We start from the raw sequence: 18749 nt of genomic DNA, 5'->3' as shown, positions 1-18749 counted from the left end.
CTATTACTAAGTAGCATCACGGGATGCTTTCGAGAATGATGGCCAGAATCATCACACTGGGAACACAAATCATGGCTAAATTACTAGATGATCCCCTAAGACACCTAGGGTCATAATAATATCTCCAACATATATGTCAAGGTAACAGAGTACCTCAACTCACTGATTAGTGTGGTTAATCTGGCCCAAAGGAACATTGAAACGGGAAGAAAGGATTTGCAAATGCATCAGACTACTTAGAAACCTGGGATGACTCGGACAACATAACGGCTGTAAATGCTCAGAAAAGATTTGAGACATTCACAAAAAAGGTGGCATAACCACTCAGAAGCACAATATCAAGGTTTCGAGATCAACAATTAACATACGGAAGTAGTAGGAACTGAACTGAGACTTAAATCCAACAATCTTATAAGTCCACTGATTAGTAACACATAATCCTAATAGAAAGAAGAGATAGCCTAGTTCTTAATCCCCATAGAAGAGAAGATGATGACTCAGATCAGAAGGCCATGAGGTATAAGGAGTAAAAAGAGCCTTACGTTCCATCCCACAATCAATTCCCCTAAATATAACTAAAGAATTTCTAGACTCAACATCGACTAGTTTGGCTTGGTAATCCTACAGGCAGTCAAGCTCTGATACCAACACTGTCAGGACCCCGACTCAATGCCACATCGATCTAGCATGTAACACCTCATATTACTTTGCGGCCTCACGCACGGTATTCCCACGGGTGTCGCCTTACCTTAGCCCGGGACCGTTTGCGCCTTTTGGCACACATATATGACAGTGTCGCTAGCATCCATATGATAAGGAGCCCGGGCTGACATGGCTAGTCGTAAACCCAAAGTGGCACAGACTTACAGGGACAGGCATCCATGACCCAGCATCAAACGTGTCGGTCATCAGCGAGTGAATCCAGGCTGTAGCACTGGGCTAGCAGGACTCCGGTGAACCGGGCTGTAGCGGCAAACAGGACTCCGGTATTCATCGCGTGACATTTCCCCGAAGGGACAGACACAGGAACGAAGAAGGACACATGCCGGCCAGCCTATGTGTTCCGGAGCAGTAGCAAGCTACCATGGCTCAGTGAAACACTAGGAGACATTTCCCGGTAAGAGAGGCTACTAAGGATAAACAACTAGATAGTCAGATCCCACACATACCAAGCATTTCAATAACATACACACAATATGCTCGATATGTGCAAACACAACATGGCATCACAACATGACTCTATGACTCAAGTATTTATTCATTAGGCTCCGAGGAGCGAGATATTACAAACATAGGTCTCATGACCCAACATTCAGAGTATACAAGTCAAAGCACAAGCGGAAGCTATCATGTCTGAGTACAGACAACTACAAATGAAAAAGGCTGAGAAGCCTGACTATCTACCAGATACTGCCGAGGGCACAAGATCGTAGCTGAGGTAACAAGCTAAACGTCGAAGACCATGCGGAATTACTAGTGAGACTGAAGTCTCTCTGCAAAAACATAAAATAGGCAAACGTGAGTACAAATGTACCCAGCAAGACTTACATCAGAACTATCTACATATGCATCATTATCAACAAAGGGGTGGTGGGGTTTAACTGCAGCAAGCCAGCTTTGAATCGGTGGCTATCCTAAACTACGACTGCGGGTAACTCTTTTGAGGTGGCGCACACGAGTCCACATATTCACCATATCAATACACCACTATGGATCCGCTCCCGTCTCCCTACGAGAACGCCATCCATAGCACTCACGCTTATCTTGCGTATTTTAGAGTATCCACTTTCACTTGTCTATGAACTGATATAAGCAACCCAGAAGTCCTTTTCCGCGGACACGGCTATTCGAATAGATCATATTAACCCTGCAGGGGTGTACTTCTTCACACACGCTCTCACCACTTACCGCCGTTTACACGACATGTACTCGGCAACCTTCAAGCGGAAGCCCAACGTGGGTGTCGGCCACGGCCTGCCTAAACACTCGAGTCTCTAGTCTAGGTTTATCGCCTATTCGGGTTCCATCCATGAGGAGATCCGGCCGGAGTTTCGCTCACAGCCCCAAACGATGTGAACAGGGTTCCCGAGACACCAAACGGGCGCCCGGTACACCGTGCCACGTGCCTACCGCATCACAGCCCACCCCTACGGTCAGCGCTGCGCACGGCCTCCAGCATACTACAAACACCAGAAACTACTTGCAACTCCTGGACAGAGGACAAGGGTGATCAAGAGGCCGAGAGGGTCCATTGGTTTCGGGCCCAATGCGTGGTAGTAGCTGAATCATGGATCACAAACACAGAACTCAGTTCCTGAGGACGGCTGCAATGAGACAACCCACCATGTACTCCTACATGGCCTCTCACCGCTACCTTTACCAAATCGTATTCACACACTTAGCTCACACACCGTAGGACATGTTCACACACCTCTGATTCATCCCCGATGAATCAGACCTGACTCAACTCTAAGCAGTAGCAGGCATGACAAACAAGCATGAATGAGTAGGCACAACAGGGCTCAAACAACTCCTACTCATGCTAGTGGGTTTCATCTATTTACTGTGGCAATGACAGGTCATGCAGAGGATAAAGGGGTTCAGCTACCGCAACAAGTAACAGAAGAATCGGTGTTGTCCTAATGCATTAAAAGAGAGCAGGAGCGAGAGAGTAGGATTGTATCGGAATGAACAAGGGGGTTTTGCTTGCCTGGCACTTCTGAAGATAACATTGAGTCTTCATCAGTGTCAACGATCACATCATCGGTATCACGTCTATCGAGAGGGGACAAATACCGGCAACACAGAAGGAAACACAATCAATCCAATGCACAATATGATGCATGATCATGACATGGCAAAATGAATGTGTTTTGGGCTAATGCAACTAGCAACAGATTAAATGAAGTTGGTTTGAATACAAGATTCAAATTCAAACTCCATATGTGATTATTCAAATGCCATTTAATTGATTTGTGCTAAACAGCAGCTATAAGTTGTTCTAACATGCATGAAAATGGTACAGATGGATTCCTTGAATTTTTCTGATAATTTTTCATATATAAATTATTTAATTTGGAGTTACGGTTGAATTTCTATGATTTTTAGAAGTTTATACAATTTTCTGGAATTTCCTGAATTAACTTAAATCCAGAAATTAGTTATTGCGTCAGCATGACGTATTGGTGACGTCAGCAGGTCAACGTGCGGCCCAGGTCAAATCTGACCTGTGGGGGCTACAGGTCAGTGACTCGGTTGGTTAACCGGGGGTTATTTGCTTAATTAAAGGATTAGGGGGGTCGGGGCCCACTGGTCAGTGTTAGTGGCTAATTAGGTTTAGTTAATATTTAACTAAAATTAGCAGGGCCTGGCCCCACTAGTCAGCGACCCTGGGGGGGTCAAACCCCAGGTCAAACAAGTCAAACCCGCCGGCGACATGACGCCGGCGAGGCCCGAGACGGCGGCGGCCGTCGGAAACACGCTACAGGGCACGGGCGAGGCCGTGCTTGGGCTCGTTGGAGAGCCCTTGCTCCCGCACGTCGAACGGTGCGGTTGCTGGGTCGTGGGGAGGCCGGAGCTGACGACGGCGAGCTCCAAGGCGGCGGCCGGAGTTCGGGTGAGCTCGGAGTCGGCGTTAGGAAGCACAGCAGAGGGTGCGGATGGGTGCTATGGCCTCCTGGGGGTGCACTGAGCACGGCTGCGTGCTCGGTTGCAGCTCTAGGCAACCGTGGCTACGGCGGCGACATGGTCGGCGGCGGAGAGCTCTCGGCTCCGACGGTTGTCGGTGTTAGAGGAAGAAAATGAGTCAGGGGAGAGGGGGAAACGACGGAGGAGCTCACGTGGATCCCGTAGAGGTGGACGGCGGGCTCGGGGAAGGCCGAACGGCGACGAATTTGACGACGGTGATCCTCGGTGGCCGAGGAGGGGAACGGCGAGGCTAGCGGCATCCAGGGGCTCTTCTGGTCGCGTGAGACGACGAGGAGGACGAGGTAGGACCGGCGGAGCTCGAGGGCGTGTCGGAGAGGCTTCGGGACGGCTGCGGCCCTGCGAGCGCTGGTCGGCGGCGACGGGCTTCGTTCGGTCGCGGGAGGGAGAGGGAACAGAGGGGGATAGGGACGGAGGGAAGGAGCGAGGAGAGTGAGAGAGGGACCAAGGGGCTGCGTGGCATCGCGGGAGGCGACCAGGGGAGGAGGAGGCAGCCAGGCAGGGAGGAGGTGGCCGGGGCGCGTGGCCGCGCGCGCCGGGCGCGTGCCCGTCCTCCTGGCAGGGAGGAAAACGACAGGGGGGTAGCGGTGGCGGGCTGGGCCGGCCAGCTGCAGTGCTGGGCCGGTTTGGCTACCAGGTGAGCGCCAGGTAGGCTTCTGCTCCCTTTTTTAATTTTCTGTTCTGTTTTATTTTCATTTAATTCTTTTGCCACTGTTTTGAATTTAAAATAATTCAAACAATGCCAAAAACTCCTCTGAATATTTTTATTTTGCTAGATGGACTTTTCCAAAAGCTCATAAAATATTTCAGAGTTATTTGAAAATATATCCCATATATTATGAATATAATTCCAAATTCAAATACAATAATGATTTAAATTCAGTGCTCAAAATATTCCTCAAAATGTTCATTATTTTTGGTTTGGTGCAAAACCCTTGCCAAAATATAACCAACATTATTTAAGGCCATTTTGGAAACATTGAATGCATTTTCCAGGGTTCTTTGCCCCTCTTTTATTTAAGTTTTTGAGGCTTCCAAAATTCCTCAGTTCAAGTTTCAAAAATTTAAACATGATGCACACATGGAAGCAAACATAGGTCAGGCCAGGACTAGGGATGTGACAGCAGACCTATGCCATCAGTTTGTCGGCGCCTTTACAGGCGGCCACAAGCCTCATGGCCAAGAGAGCGAACTTCATCTGCTCGCCCAGAAGGAAGGAGAGCCCCTGCGCAAGTACATTCAGAGATTCAGCCGCGTACAGCACAACATCCCAGATGTCCACCCTGCCGCGATAATCAGCGCGTTCCATCGGAACGTGCGAAACCGCAGGATGCGGGAGGAGATGGCGATGTGCAAGATCAGAGACGTCAGTGAGCTATATGCCCTGGCCGACAAGTGTGCACGTGCTGAGGAAGGGAGGAAACTCCCCGGCGAGAATACAGAAGCAGGAGGATCTGATAGTGAGGATGATGCCCCAGCAAAGAAAAACCGGCGGCGGAACAACAGGAAGAAGAAAGGCAAAGAAGTGCTAGTCGTTGAGCAGTCCTGCAACGGAGGTGGCGCCAAGAAAGCCAAAGCTGGTTGCTCCGTCAAGGAGATTGCCGCAAGCACCAACTACCAGGCTGTGGCGGTCGCCGACAAGCAGGACGGCACCAACAAGCAGTACTGCAAGATCCACCGCACCAAGGGCCATGACCTCCAGAGCTACAAGAAGGTCGAGCAGCTTGTCGAGCAGCAAAAGGCTGAATACGAGTGACGCGACAAGGAGAAGGCCCAGGAAGGTGCTGGAGGAGCCGGCAAGAAACGCCCCGGCCGAGGAGGACGCCGCGGCAAGGCCAAGCAGTGGCAAGGAGACAGACCTCCCCGCGGCCGCGACAAGGATGAAGATGACAACGACGATGAAGATATAGATGATGACGAGGCCGATGAGCAGGAGTTCCAGAAAGCCACAGAGGTCCTGTGCGTTGACGGCGGTACTTCTCTGCATACTTCACACCGCCAGCTCGAGCAGTGGGTGCGGGAAGTCAATGCGGCAGAACCACCTGTCGAGTCACGCAAGCCTCTGAAATGGTCCAGCACGCCTATCATCTTTGATATTGAGGACCACCCTGATCGCATAACTGCGGTCGGGTGCTTGCCGATGTTGGTTTCACCAACTATCCGCAACCTCAAGGTCACTAAGATGCTAGTTGACGGCGGGGCCGGCTTGAACCTGATCTCCTCCACGGTACTCCAGAAACTCCAGATCCCTGATAGCGAGCTCGAAGAGATAGGCACATTCCAAGGAATCAATCCGGGAAGGAGCAAGCCGAAGGGAAAGATCACGTTGCCGGTGACATTTGGCAGCGAGTTGAACTTCAGGACTGAGAGGGTCACTTTTGACGTTGCTGACTTTCCATTGCCTTACAATGGGATACTCGGCCGACCAGCACTCGCCAAATTCATGGAAGCCTCTCACTATGCATACAACATGATGAAGATGCCAGGCCCGATAAGTGTCATCTCTATCCCTGGCGACAAGAAGGATGCTCTTATCTGCGCCGACAAGATCTACCGGGAAGCAGCAGCCGCAACAGATCGCAAGTTACTTGCCGTTAAAGCTCCCGGGGGGAAGAAGAAGACCAAGTCCGGCAAGAGTTCTGATGCTCACTCCGGCAAGCGCACCACTTCGGAGTGCTGCGCTACCGTCGAGGACGCACCATCGAGCTCCACCGGCAAGTGTACGAAGACAATGGCAGCTCCACCAGAGACCAAGGAGGTGTCCGCCAAGGAGGATGGCACTGGTGGTACCTTCACCATCAGTGCCACTCTCAACCCTAAATAGGAAAGCGCGCTCGTTGCTTTCCTGCGGGCGACGTCGACGTGTTTGCGTGGCAACCGTCTGACATCTCCGGTGTTCCCAGGAAAGTAATCGAGCACCATCTTGCCGTCCGTCCCCATGCACGGCCCGTCAAGCAGAAAGTCAGGAAACAGGCAGTGGAGCGCCAAGAATTCATCGCAGAAGAAATCAAGAAATTGGAAGCAGCAGGCCTTATCAGAGGAGTGCTCCATCCTACGTGGTTGGCCAATCCTGTAGTCGTGCGCAAGGCAAACAAGAAATGGAGGCTTTGTATCGACTTTACCGATGTCAATAAAGCTTGTCCCAAAGACCCATTTCCCTTGCTGCGCATCGACCAGATTGTTGATTCCACGGCCGGATGTGACTTGCTTTCATTTCTTGATGCCTACTCAGGATACCATCAGATCTTCATGGCAGAAGAGGATGAGGAGAAGACGGCATTCATCACTCCATGTGGCACATACTATTTAATACGGATGCCTTTCGGTTTAAAGAATGCTGGTTCAACATTTGCAAGGGTAGTCCATGACGCTTTTGAGCCACAAATACACAGAAATGTGGAAGCCTACATGGATGACATAGTGCTCAAGAGCAAGGACAAGGCAAATCTGATTCAAGATTTAGACGAAACCTTTGCAAATCTGCGCAAGATCAACCTCAAGCTTAACCCCGAGAAGTGTGTGTTTGGAGTCCCCTCCGGCAAGCTTCTCGGGTTCTTCGTGTCTCGGCGGGGAATTGAAGCCAATCCCGCCAAGATCAAGGCCATTGAGCAGATTGAAGCACCAAAGCGCGTCAAGGATGTACGAAGACTTGCCGGTTGCGTAGCTGCTCTCAGCAGGTTTATCTCTAGGTTTGCTGAGCGTGCCCTGCCATTTTTCAAAATATTGAAAAAGGCAGGTCCAATGAAATGGACTCCAAAGGCGGAGGCTGCGCTGCAGGACTTGAAGAGATACCTGTCCTCCACTCCAACACTTGTCGCACCTAAGCCACAAGAGAAGTTGCTGCTGTATATAGCGGCAACCAATCAAGTGGTTAGTGCTGCGTTAGTGGCGGAGAGGGAGGCGGATGATGAGCCAGCAACCACGGCAGATGCATCCAGCGACAAGCAGGAGACTTCACCGACAAGCTCTGGTCCCGACAAAGATGGATCTGCGCAGGCGCGTGAGGAGGTGCAGAAGAGAATGGTGCAGCGCCCAGTTTACTTTGTCAGTTCCCTTCTGTAGGGGGCTAGGTCAAGGTACTCTGGTGTGCAGAAATTGCTTTTCGGCCTTCTCATGGCCTCGAGAAAGCTGCGCCATTACTTCCAACCACATGAGATCACAGTCGTCACTCGTTTTCCGCTGAAGAGGATACTGCAAAATCCAGAAGCAACAGGCAGGATTGTCGAGTGGGCACTGGAACTGTCAAGCTTTGGCCTCAAGTTTGAGAGCACTTCAACTATCCAAAGCAGAGCATTGGCAGAGTTCATAGCAGAGTGGACACCAACACAAGATGAAGAAATTCCAGAAACGAGCATCCCCGTCAAGGAAGCGAGCAAAGAGTGGCTGATGTACTTTGATGGTGCCTTCTCGCTACAAGGCGCCGGTGCGGGCGTGTTACTTGTTGCATCCACCGGAGAGCATCTCAAGTACGTAGTCCAGATGCACTTCCCAAGGAGCAAGCAACGAACAATACCGCAGAGTATGAAGGTTTGCTTGCCGGTCTCAGGATCGCAGCAGACCTTGGGATCAAGAAGCTCATTGTCAGGGGTGACTCACAGCTTGTCGTCCGCCAAGTGAACAAGAATTATCAGAGTCCGTTGATGGAAGCTTACGTTGATGAAGTGAGAAAGCTAGAAGAGCACTTTGACGGCCTATAGATGGAACATGTTCCAAGAGCTCAGAACGACATTGCCGATGGCCTGTCGAAGTGCGCCGCACTTAAGTTACCTGTGGAACCAGGGATCTTTGTGCTCAAACTGACTCAACCATCTGTAATGCCATCAACTGGACAGAGCAAGAAGAGGAAGTTGGTTTCTGGTGACTATTTTCCGGCAGAGCTCCCCGAAGCCGCCGCCAAGAAGGTCCCCAAGATTAACACCAAGGGTGTTGAGGAGCAGTCTGCTCCGGCAAGCCTTAGGGTTTGTTCCGTTGAAGCAGACGCTCCCGACAAGTTTTGCTCCGGCAAGCTTGCCGGGGAACGTCAAGCTCCGGCTGAACCGCAGGTTCTCGCCGTAGAAGCGGATGTTCCCGCAGCAGCAGATGTGCCTTTAGTCCTTGTTGTCGAGCCGCAAGCTCCAGCATGGGCACAGCAGATTGTCAGTTTCCTTCAGACAGGAGAACTTCCCATAAGAGCAAGAAGAAGCGGAAAGAGTAGCCCGGCAGTCAAGTATGTACCAGTTTGTCGACAACACACTGTACAGAAGAAGACTCAACGGTGTGAAATTGAAGTGTATTCACCGGGAAGACAGACAAAAGCTGTTGGCAGAGATACATGGAGGCATATGTGGTCACCACATTGGCGCAACAGCACTTGCCGGCAAAGCGTTCCAGCAAGGTTTCTTTTGGCCGACAGCCCTCTAGGATGCAACTGCACAAGTAACCAAGTTGAAGCGTGCCAGTTCCATTCCAAGCAGATACACCAGCCAGCTCAAGCTCTCCAGACGATCCCTTTATCCTGTCCATTTTCGGTCTGGGGGCTCGACATCCTCGGCCCCTTCCCCGAGCTGTCGGGGGCTTTGAGTACTTGTACGTTGCAATCGAGAAGTTCACAAAGTGGCCGGAAGTGGAACCAGTGAGGAAGGTGACAGCACAGTCAGCAGTCAAGTTCTTCAGGTCGATTGTTTGCCGTTTCGGGATCCCTAACAGGATAATCACCGACAACGGCACACAATTCACGAGCCGCACCTTCATGCAGTACGTCCAAGATCTTGGCGCCAAGGTCTGCTTTGCTTCTGTTACTCATCCGAGAAGCAACGGTCAAGCGGAGAGGGCGAATGCTGAAGTGCTGCGCGGGCTCAAGACCAGGACTTTCGACAGGCTGTGCAAGTGCGGAAAGAACTGGATTGAGGAGCTGCCGGTGGTTCTTTGGTCGATCAGGACGACGCCAAATCGAGCCACTGGTCAGACACCTTTCGCTCTAGTCTATGGAGCAGAGGCAGTTCTCCCCATGGAACTCGTATACGGGTCACCTCGAGTGCTTGCTTATGATGAGCTTGAGCAAGAGCAGCTGCGACAAGATGACGCGCTGCTCCTTGAGGAGGACCGTCTTCAGGCCGCTGTACGAGCTGCTCGATACCAGCAAGCTTTGCGCCGCTACCATAGCCGCAAAGTTAATGCCAGAAGTCTCGAGGAAGGCGACCTTGTTCTTCGGCGCGTTCAGTCCGCCAAGAATTCCAACAAGTTGACGCCAAAGTGGGAAGGCCCTTACCGGGTGAAACGAGTCACTAGGCCTGGCGCTGTCCGCCTTGAGACCGAAGATGGCATTCCGGTGAGCAACTCCTGGAACATTGAGCATCTTCGTAAGTTTTACCCGTAGGGCGCGGTTGCCGGAACCTGTTCCGGCAACCACCTTTTGTACAAGTCTTGCCGATGTTGCATGTAATCCTTCGTACAAAGCCGGGCGTAGACCCCGTGCATAAATAAAGCTCATGTGCTCCGCACATCTTGTCAATTTCATGCTTTCTACTTTTTTTGCATGTGTTATCTGACACTTTGTGCAGCACCTACCTCCGGTAAGCAATAACGAGCCGTAAGGCTCCATATCTTTATTTTCTCTTCTTTCTCTTTCTCAAAGAAAGGAAGGTTCCCTCGCCCACAAGTTTGCCGAGGGGAAAGGAGAAGATAATGGTGTGGACCAGGCGTCGTTCAAGAAAGTTTCGCCTTACGGGGAAGCAAACGACAGAAAAGCTAAGTTGCTAAAATTTGAGCAATCAGTTATAAAATTTTTAAGTTATCTTCCTTGAACGACCGTGCTTTGTATGGAAAACCTGTGCGCGGAGGAACCAACTCATAGCTAGTTGCACCCTTACTTTGTTTCGAGTCCGCTCAACAATTTAAGTGAGCTGCGACTAGTTGCGACAAGGTTTCGTGTCGGTAGCGGCACCGCCAGCAGGCTGCTGACGTCCCGCACTCAGCGCTCGTGGCTAAGGTGCCTACCCCGACAAGTTCCCTAAAAGCGTAGGGCAATAACATACAAAGGAAGGAATCAAGTAAAGGAAATAACATAGCAATCACTACCCAAAATAGAGTCATATTACAAGATAGCTTGTCGCAGCTCTAATAGATTGTTCTCATAACATGTCCAGCAGCGACAAGAAAAAGAGAAAGCGGGCGGCCTAATCTACGCGATCGCCCTCAACCCTCTTGATCCCGCTCACCTTGTCCACAATGGGTGCGACAAGGGTCTTGAGCGCTTCCAGATCAGCATCCGGCAGCAAGGTCCTGAGGACGTTGGTGAGGTTGAGGCCTGGGTTGCGGAAGGCCACCTTCACCAGCACCTTTTGAAGAGTTCCCGTGCAGATCTTGTGCGACTCGTCGGCCAACTGCTTTGGGATCTTCTCCCGGAGTCGCTGGAGGGCCGTCGCCACGCCTTTGAAGAACAAGCTGAGCTTGGCGCTGGGATGGAGGTGCTCATCGGAGGAATACCCGAGATCCTCCATCCCCAGTTGCGCCAGCTCCCTGTCGATGGCTGCGGCAACATCCACGAGACCCTCCGTATAGTGCTCCACATTCTCCCTAAAAGTGTTCTGGGCAGCAGCAGCACTCACCAGCAGCGCCTCGTCAGCCTTGATTTTCTCCTTCAAGGCCACATCCTGCTCCCTGGCGCCGTCCAGCGTCTGGGTCAAAGTAGCCAGTTTCAACTCAAGATCTGCATTGGAGTCCTTGGCGGCGCTAAGCTCCTTGCTCCTCTCGGCGAGACGACCCTGCAGCTCGCCATGAGTGGTGGCGTCCTTCTCGCGCTCACGCTTGAGCGCAGCAAGCTCCTCGCCGCTCGCCTTGAGATCGGCCTCCAGCTGCGCCACTTTTGTCTCCAGCTCCTTCTTGGCGGCCTCGGCAGCTATGGAAGCATCCTCTGCTTCCTTGAGAGCCCCGCTGAATGTTTACTCGCGCGCGGCAAGCTCCTCCTCGTGGCTGTCAAGGTTGACCTTCCACTGCGCCAACTCGCCTTCCTGCGCAGACAGCTTCTCGGCAACAAGCCGCTGTTGCTCTTCAACTTCAGCCTTCTTGAGGAGGAAGGCTTTCCGCTCCTCGGCGAGTTGCTCCCGCTCCTCTGCCAGGGACCAGAGAGTTTCCTGGTTAAGGCCCTGGAGCTCCTCCGCGCGCTTCTTGATGTCCACTCCCGCCTTTGCGACAAGCGCTTCTCGGGATGCCAGCTTGGCTTGTCGGGCGCGGTAGAGCGACAACAGCTTCCGCAGCAGCCGCTCCTCCTCAGGCTCGCCGCTGCTGCTGCTCGGCGCATCGACCAGCGTCAGCCCAGCGGAGGCAAGCACCTCTCCATCCAAGATTTCTCCTTCGACCGGCGCCCTGGAGCTTGACGCCCAGGGGAGCTTGATGAAGACGCCATCGCCGGCCTTCAAATAGGCACCGGGCTGGGGCTCTTCGGAGCCTGACGCTGCAGCAGCGGCGGAGGGATCGGCGGTCGGCGTACCGCCTGACGCTCCTGCGGCCTCGGGGCCGTCAGTGCGATCGCCGGACCCCTCGCCAGCTTCTGCGGCGGCAGCTTTGGTGGCCTCTTCGCCGGCGGGATCATCATCGCCGGCTTCTTCTGCGGTGGCAGCAGCGTCGTCGGTATTTCCGCACGCGTTCTCCTCGCCGGCGACCTCGGTTTCCATCGGCTCCGTAGTAGAGGGATCTGACGACCGGAAAAAGGGAGAAAAGTCAAGCAAATATTCAAAAAGAAAATCAGAAGAAGAAGAACCCAAGGGCAAGCAAGAGGATTACCTGCACTAGGATCTACAGTCGTGGTCTCCGCCACCTGGGGGTCACCGGTGCTGTCCCTTGCCGGAGAACTCTCCTTTGCCGGAGACTTCTCCCTTACTGGAAAACTCTCCCTTGCCAGAGAACGCTCCCTTGCCGGGGAATCCTCCCTTGGAAGTGTAGTCGAAGCAGATGGCATGTCGGGAGCAGCTTCCGTGCACTCCTGGTGAGGCTCCTCTGCTCCTACGCAAACCAATAATCAGATGTCAGCAAAGGAAGAGCACCCATGCGTGCCTAACAGCAGGAAGTAAACCATATACTTATGTTGGGGGCTGCACTGGGGCTGCTTTGGGGAATAGTTGCCGGGCCCGGCAAGATGGTCTCGGACACGTCCCCTGCTGTCGCGGTGGGTTCGTGCTCGATGACAATCACCGGGGCCTTGGCTCTCTTCGCCGCTCTCTGGGCCAGAGTCCTGAAAAGGAATGGGTTCGGAGTAAAGCAAACCAGATACAAGACAAAACAACAAGAATTGAAGAACTACAAGTACAGCAGAGAATCTTACTTCTCTTCTTCCTCATCGGAGCTGAGCGCGGAGAGATCGAAGTCCGGCTCGCCTCCGGCACGATGAGGCGGAGGAGTAGGTTCCCTTAGCCGCTTGGCAGGAGCAGAAGTGGTGGACCGGGAAGACCCCGCTCCAGTTGCCGCAGCGGCGTGAGGTGCTCCCGCGGCAACAGTGCTTGCCGCGGTGGAGCGCGTCGCGCGGCGCGGCGGCTGTTGACTAGTCTGCCGCCCCGCTACGTTCCCGGCCTTGCGGAGACGCCTTCTTGGTGGAGCTGGGGGCTCCGCTTGTGGCGGGCTGTCTAAAGGTGGGGAGGAGGAGGAGCCGATCTTCAACAAGTCGCTCGCGCCCTCGGCAGGCTCGCTCGACTCAGCTTCAGGCCCGACAAGCTCTCCCTCGCCGGCAAGCTCCTCTCGCTCGACAAGGCTTGTCGCCTCTGCTGCCTCCGCCTCCTCCACGGTGAATCCAAACTCGCCCGCGGCAGCGGCTGCTGCCGCCTCTTCCAGCCTGATGGCGATGTGCTGCATCTCCGCATCGGTGGTGTCGCGAGTAAGGCTCTTCTGTTCATCGAAGCGGACCGACACTTCTACCAAGCCGTCAAAGAACTCCTGCACGACATCGTCTGCAGGTCTTGCCAAGTTGGGACAATTCCATGCGAATCGCACAGCGGCATCATTACACGGATGAGGTCGAGCGAGGAGTTGTTGCACAGCGGAACGACACTCCTCGGCAACCTGAATGCTCCAGGATGTTCAGGATCATGCTTGAACAGTTCCAGGAGCATCGCGTCCAGTTCCAGGACAGTGAAGTTGAAGTTGAGGCCCGGGCGCAGCCTCATGATATCCGCCGCATTCTGGAACTCCCAGGCGGGTCTCCTCCTCTCCTGCAGGGGGGCGATGCGGCGGCGAAGAAAATCTGCGCCAACGGCGCCTACAGTGAGCCCGGCAAGCCTGAGGCGTAGGATTCGGGTGACGGCAATCTTCAGCCTACCGTCTTCCGGGGCCACGTTGCTCCAATCGTTGCCGCGCACTACTGGGGCTTGGCGCTGGGCGGTAAATGGTTGCGGGTTCTCCTCGACAATCCAGCACCAGTCTGCTCTCCATTCATCCCACTTGCTGCGGAGATCTCCCTCCAGATAAGCTTCCTTCTTGCCAGTTCTCGAGATCCAGGCGATTCCGCCAGATAAAGGCTCCCCTCTCTCAACTCGGGGCATAAAAAAGTGGCAGAAAAGAGCTACATTTGGATAGACTCCAACAAAGGTTTCGCAGAGATGTGCGAAAACTGCCATGGTCAGAACGGCATTGGGGATGAAGTCAAGGAGGCGGAACCTGTAGGTGTTCATGATGTCACAGAAAAATTCAGAGAAAGGCGGGCAGAGCCCGCAATAGAAGAACAACGCGAAGAAGGGATATCCATTCGGAGCTAGTTCCGAAGCGGCAGCTGAGAGTACCTTCGTGCTTGGATGCGCTCGCGTCTCCGTCGACCAGAAGAGGTAGTAATACTCCCTCAGCTCCTTCGCGGCGAGCTGGGGGGGGGGGAGATTGCCCACTCCTTTCGTAGCACCACGAGCCGCTGCGCCTCGGCCGACTTCACAACCTTCCCCTTGTTGGATTTCGGAGCCATGGCATAGGTGGTGGGGGAGATCGACGGCGTTGGTGGTGCTGGTGGCGATGGGGGGCAAAGCGCTGCTCTCTTTCAGCTTTGGGAAGAAGGGGGGAAGCGGCGGAGATTTCTGAGATTGGAGTAGCAACCGGCGAGATGGGCGAACTGCCCCTGTTTCCCCTGCTTATAAAGAGGGAGGGGGCGGACGCTCCGTCTTTACGAATAAAGAAACCACCCACGATCTCTCCCACGACGCCGCATTCGACGCGTGCCGTTCGGGGAGGGCGCGGTGGATACGGAGTGAGATACAGCGTAACTCAGGCTGCGCGTGCCCGTGCCCTGTTTTGGGCCTGGCCCAATAGCGCTCGGCACCGTGTGTGGCCCAGGCCCGGGGGCTCCTGTCGGTGTACTAGAGTAGGGGTACCCCAGTATCCCGAACTTGTGCACGGGCAGTCGCAGCACCCCGCGGCAAGGCTTGCCGAGTGACCGCCAAAGTCCTCCGTGGTTCCTTTGGAGCCATTCAAGAACAAAGTATTCAAGCCAAGGAGACAAGGCCCCGGCAAGAGGAGCTTGCCGGGAAGGCCAACCAAGGCATCTCAGGGAACTTGACGCGACGCGCCACGCGTCCCGGCAAGGCCCGGTAAGCGACAAGCTTCCGGGCGCGACAAGACAATGACCGCGGCAAGGTGCTTGCCGCGGCAGGCTACCACTCTGTACCCGCACTCCAGCACATCCACCAACGTGTCGCCCTGGTGCCTTTCCAGGCGCGCGTGGCAAGAGGCTGTGCAGCCAGCGGTGCGCGGTGGCAAGCGGCGCTGACAAGATTGCCATCGTGGCAAGCGGTGGCGTCCCTGACGGTCCCTTTTTGCACTATTTGGGCGACGCGGACGGGCATTTAATGCCTTTGTCCCCTACCGTCAGGGTTAGGTATGATACACTGTATAGGTAGTTGTACCTACCGCAATTCCTTTTCCATTTTTACCCTTGTCTATGTTGCCACCTGTCGGTGACCCCTTTAGCATATAAAAGGAGGCCCATGCGCAACGTAGAGGGAGGTGGGAGGGCAGAAAAACACTCACGCTCGGTCTTGTTAGCAGCTAGTGTGTACTGTAGCACTCAGCGCTCCCGAGCAAGAACTCAATACACTCAGACATGCAGCAGTAGGAGTATTATCTCTCCGGAGAACTCCGAAGCTGGGTAAACTGCTCGTGTGCTTCGCCTCGATCCGCTCTTCGTGCGATCTCCGCCCCCTGCCGAACCGAAAGGGGCTTGGTCCACCGGTCCCATAGGTGTTCGTGGATCAGCTTCCCCGACAGCGCTCCTCTGGGAAAGCGCTACTACTAAGTTTATATAGTAGTAGTGTAGGTTGAGGCACGCTATGAAGGAAATATGCCCTAGAGGCAATAATAAAGTTATTATTTATTTCCTCATATCATGATAAATGTTTATTATTCATGCTAGAATTGTATTAACTGGAAACATAATACATGTGTGAATACATAGACAAACTTAACATCACTAGTATGCCTCTACTTGACTAGCTCATTAATCAAAGATGCTTGTGTTTCCTAACCATAGACATGTGTTGTCATTTGATTAACGGGATCACATCATTAGAAGAATGATGTGATTGACTTGACCCATTCCGTTAGCTTAGCATTTGATCATTTAGTATGTTGCTATTGCTTTCTTCATGACTTATACAAAGTTCCTACAATTATGAGATTATGCAACTCCCGTTTACCAAAGGAACACTTTGTGTGCTACCAAACGTCACAACGTAACTGGTTGATTATAGAGGAGCTCTGTAGGTGTCTCCAAAGGTACATGTTGAGTTGGCATATTTCGAGATTAGGTTTTGTCACTCCGATTGTCGGAGAGGTATCTCTGGGCCCTCTCGGTAAAGCACATCACAACGAGCCTTGCAAGCAATGTAGCTAACGAGTTAGTTACGGAATGATGCATTACATAACGAGTAAACAGACTTGCCGGTAACAAGATTGAACTACGTATTGGATACCGACGATCGAATCTCGGGCAAGTAACACACCGATGGCAAAGGGAACAATGTATGTTGTTATGCGGTTTGACCGATAAAGATCTACGTAGAATATGTAGGAGCCAATATGAGCATCCAGGTTCCGCTATTGGTTATTGACCAGAAACAGTTCTAGGTCATGTCTACATAGTTCTCGAACCCGTAGGGTCCGCACGCTTAACGTTACGATGACAGTTATATTATGAGTTTATAAGTTTTGATGTACCGAAGTTGTTTGGAGTCTCGGATGTGATCACGGACATGACGAGGAGTCTTGAAATGGTCGAGACATAAAGATTGATATACTGGAAGCCTATATTTGGATATCGGAATCGTTCCGGGTGAAATCAGGATTTTACCGGAGTACCGGGGGGTTACCGGAACCCCCCCCCCCCCCCCGGGGGGGTTAATGGGCCTACATGGGCCCTAAGGGAGAAGAGGAGGGCCGGCTAGGGCAGGCCGCACGCCCCCTCCCCCTAGTCCGAATAGGACAAGGAAGGGGGGGCAGCGCCCCCCTTTCCTCTTTCGTCCTTCCCCCTTCCTTCTCCAACAAGGCAAGAGGGGGGAGTTCTACTCCCGGTGGGAGTAGGACTCCTCCAGGCGCACCCCTAGGGGCCGGCCTCACCTCCCCCTCCCTCCTTTATATATGGGGGCAGGGGGACACCCCATAACACACAAGTTGATCTTTGCGATCGTTCCTTAGCCATGTGCGGTGCCCCCTCCACCATATTCCACCTCGGTCATATCGTAGCAGTGCTTAGGCGAAGCCCTGCATCGGTAGAACATCATCACTGTCACCACGCCGTCGTGCCGACGAAACTCATCCCCGACACCCTGCTAGATCGGAATTCGGGGATCGTCATCGAGCTGAATGTGTGCTGAACTCGGAGGTGCCGTACGTTCGGTACTTGGATCGGTCGGATCGTGAAGACGTACGACTACGTCAACCGCGTTGTTCTAACGCTTCCGCTTTCGGTCTACGAGGGTACGTGGACAACACTCTCCCCTCTTGTTGCTATGCATCACCATGATACTTGCGTGTGCGTAAGAATTTTTTTTGAAATTACTACGTTCCCCAACAGTGGCATCCGAGCCTGGTTTTATGCGTAGATGTCATATGCACGAGTAGAACACAAGTGAGTTGTGGGCGATACAAGTCGTACTGCTTACCAGCATGTCATACTTTGGTTCAGCGGTATTTTGAGATGAAGCGGCCCGGACCGACATTACGCGTACGCTTACGCGAGACTGGTTTCAGCGTTACGAGCACTCGTGCTTAAAGGTGACTGGCGGGTGTCTGTCTCTCTCACTTTAGTTGAACCAAGTGTGGCTACACCCGATCTTTGTGAAGGTTAAAATAGCACTAACTTGACGAACTAACGTTGTGGTTTTGATGCGTAGGTAAGAACGGTTCTTGATCAGCCCGTAGCAGCCACGTAAAATTTGCAACAACAAAGTAGAGGACGTCTAACATGTTTTTGCAGGGCATGTTGTGATGTGATATGGTCAAGACGTGATGCTATATTTTATTGTATGAGATGATCATGTTTTGTAACCGAAGTTATCAGCAACTGGCAGGAGCCATATGGTTGTCGCTTTATTGTATGAAATGCAAATGCCCTGTAATTGCTTTACTTTATCACTAAGCGGTAGCGATAATCGTAGAAGCAATAGATGGCGTAAACGACAACGATGCTACAATGGATATCAAGGTGTCACACCGGTGACGATGGTGATCACGACGGTGCTTCGGATATGGAGATCACAAGCAAAAGATGATGATGGCCATATCATATCACTTATATTGATTACATGTGATGTTTATCCTTTATGCATCTTATCTTGCTTTGATTGACGGTAGCATTGTAAGATGATCTCTCACTAAATTATCAAGAAGTGTTCTCCCTGAGTATGCACTATTGCGGAAGTTCTTCGTGCTGAGACACCACGTGATGATCGGGTGTGATAGGCTCTAGGTTCAAATACAACGGGTGCAAAACAGTTGCACATGTGGAATACTCAGGTTAAACTTGACGAGCCTAGCATATACAGATATGGCCTCGGAACACGGAGACCGAAAGGTCGAACATGAATCATATAGTAGATATG

Source organism: Triticum aestivum, chromosome 5B (genome assembly GCF_018294505.1).
Source record: "Triticum aestivum cultivar Chinese Spring chromosome 5B, IWGSC CS RefSeq v2.1, whole genome shotgun sequence".
NCBI lineage: Eukaryota > Viridiplantae > Streptophyta > Magnoliopsida > Poales > Poaceae > Triticum > Triticum aestivum.
The sequence above is the reverse complement of the archived record's forward strand: the minus strand, read 5'-3'. Positions refer to the sequence as shown.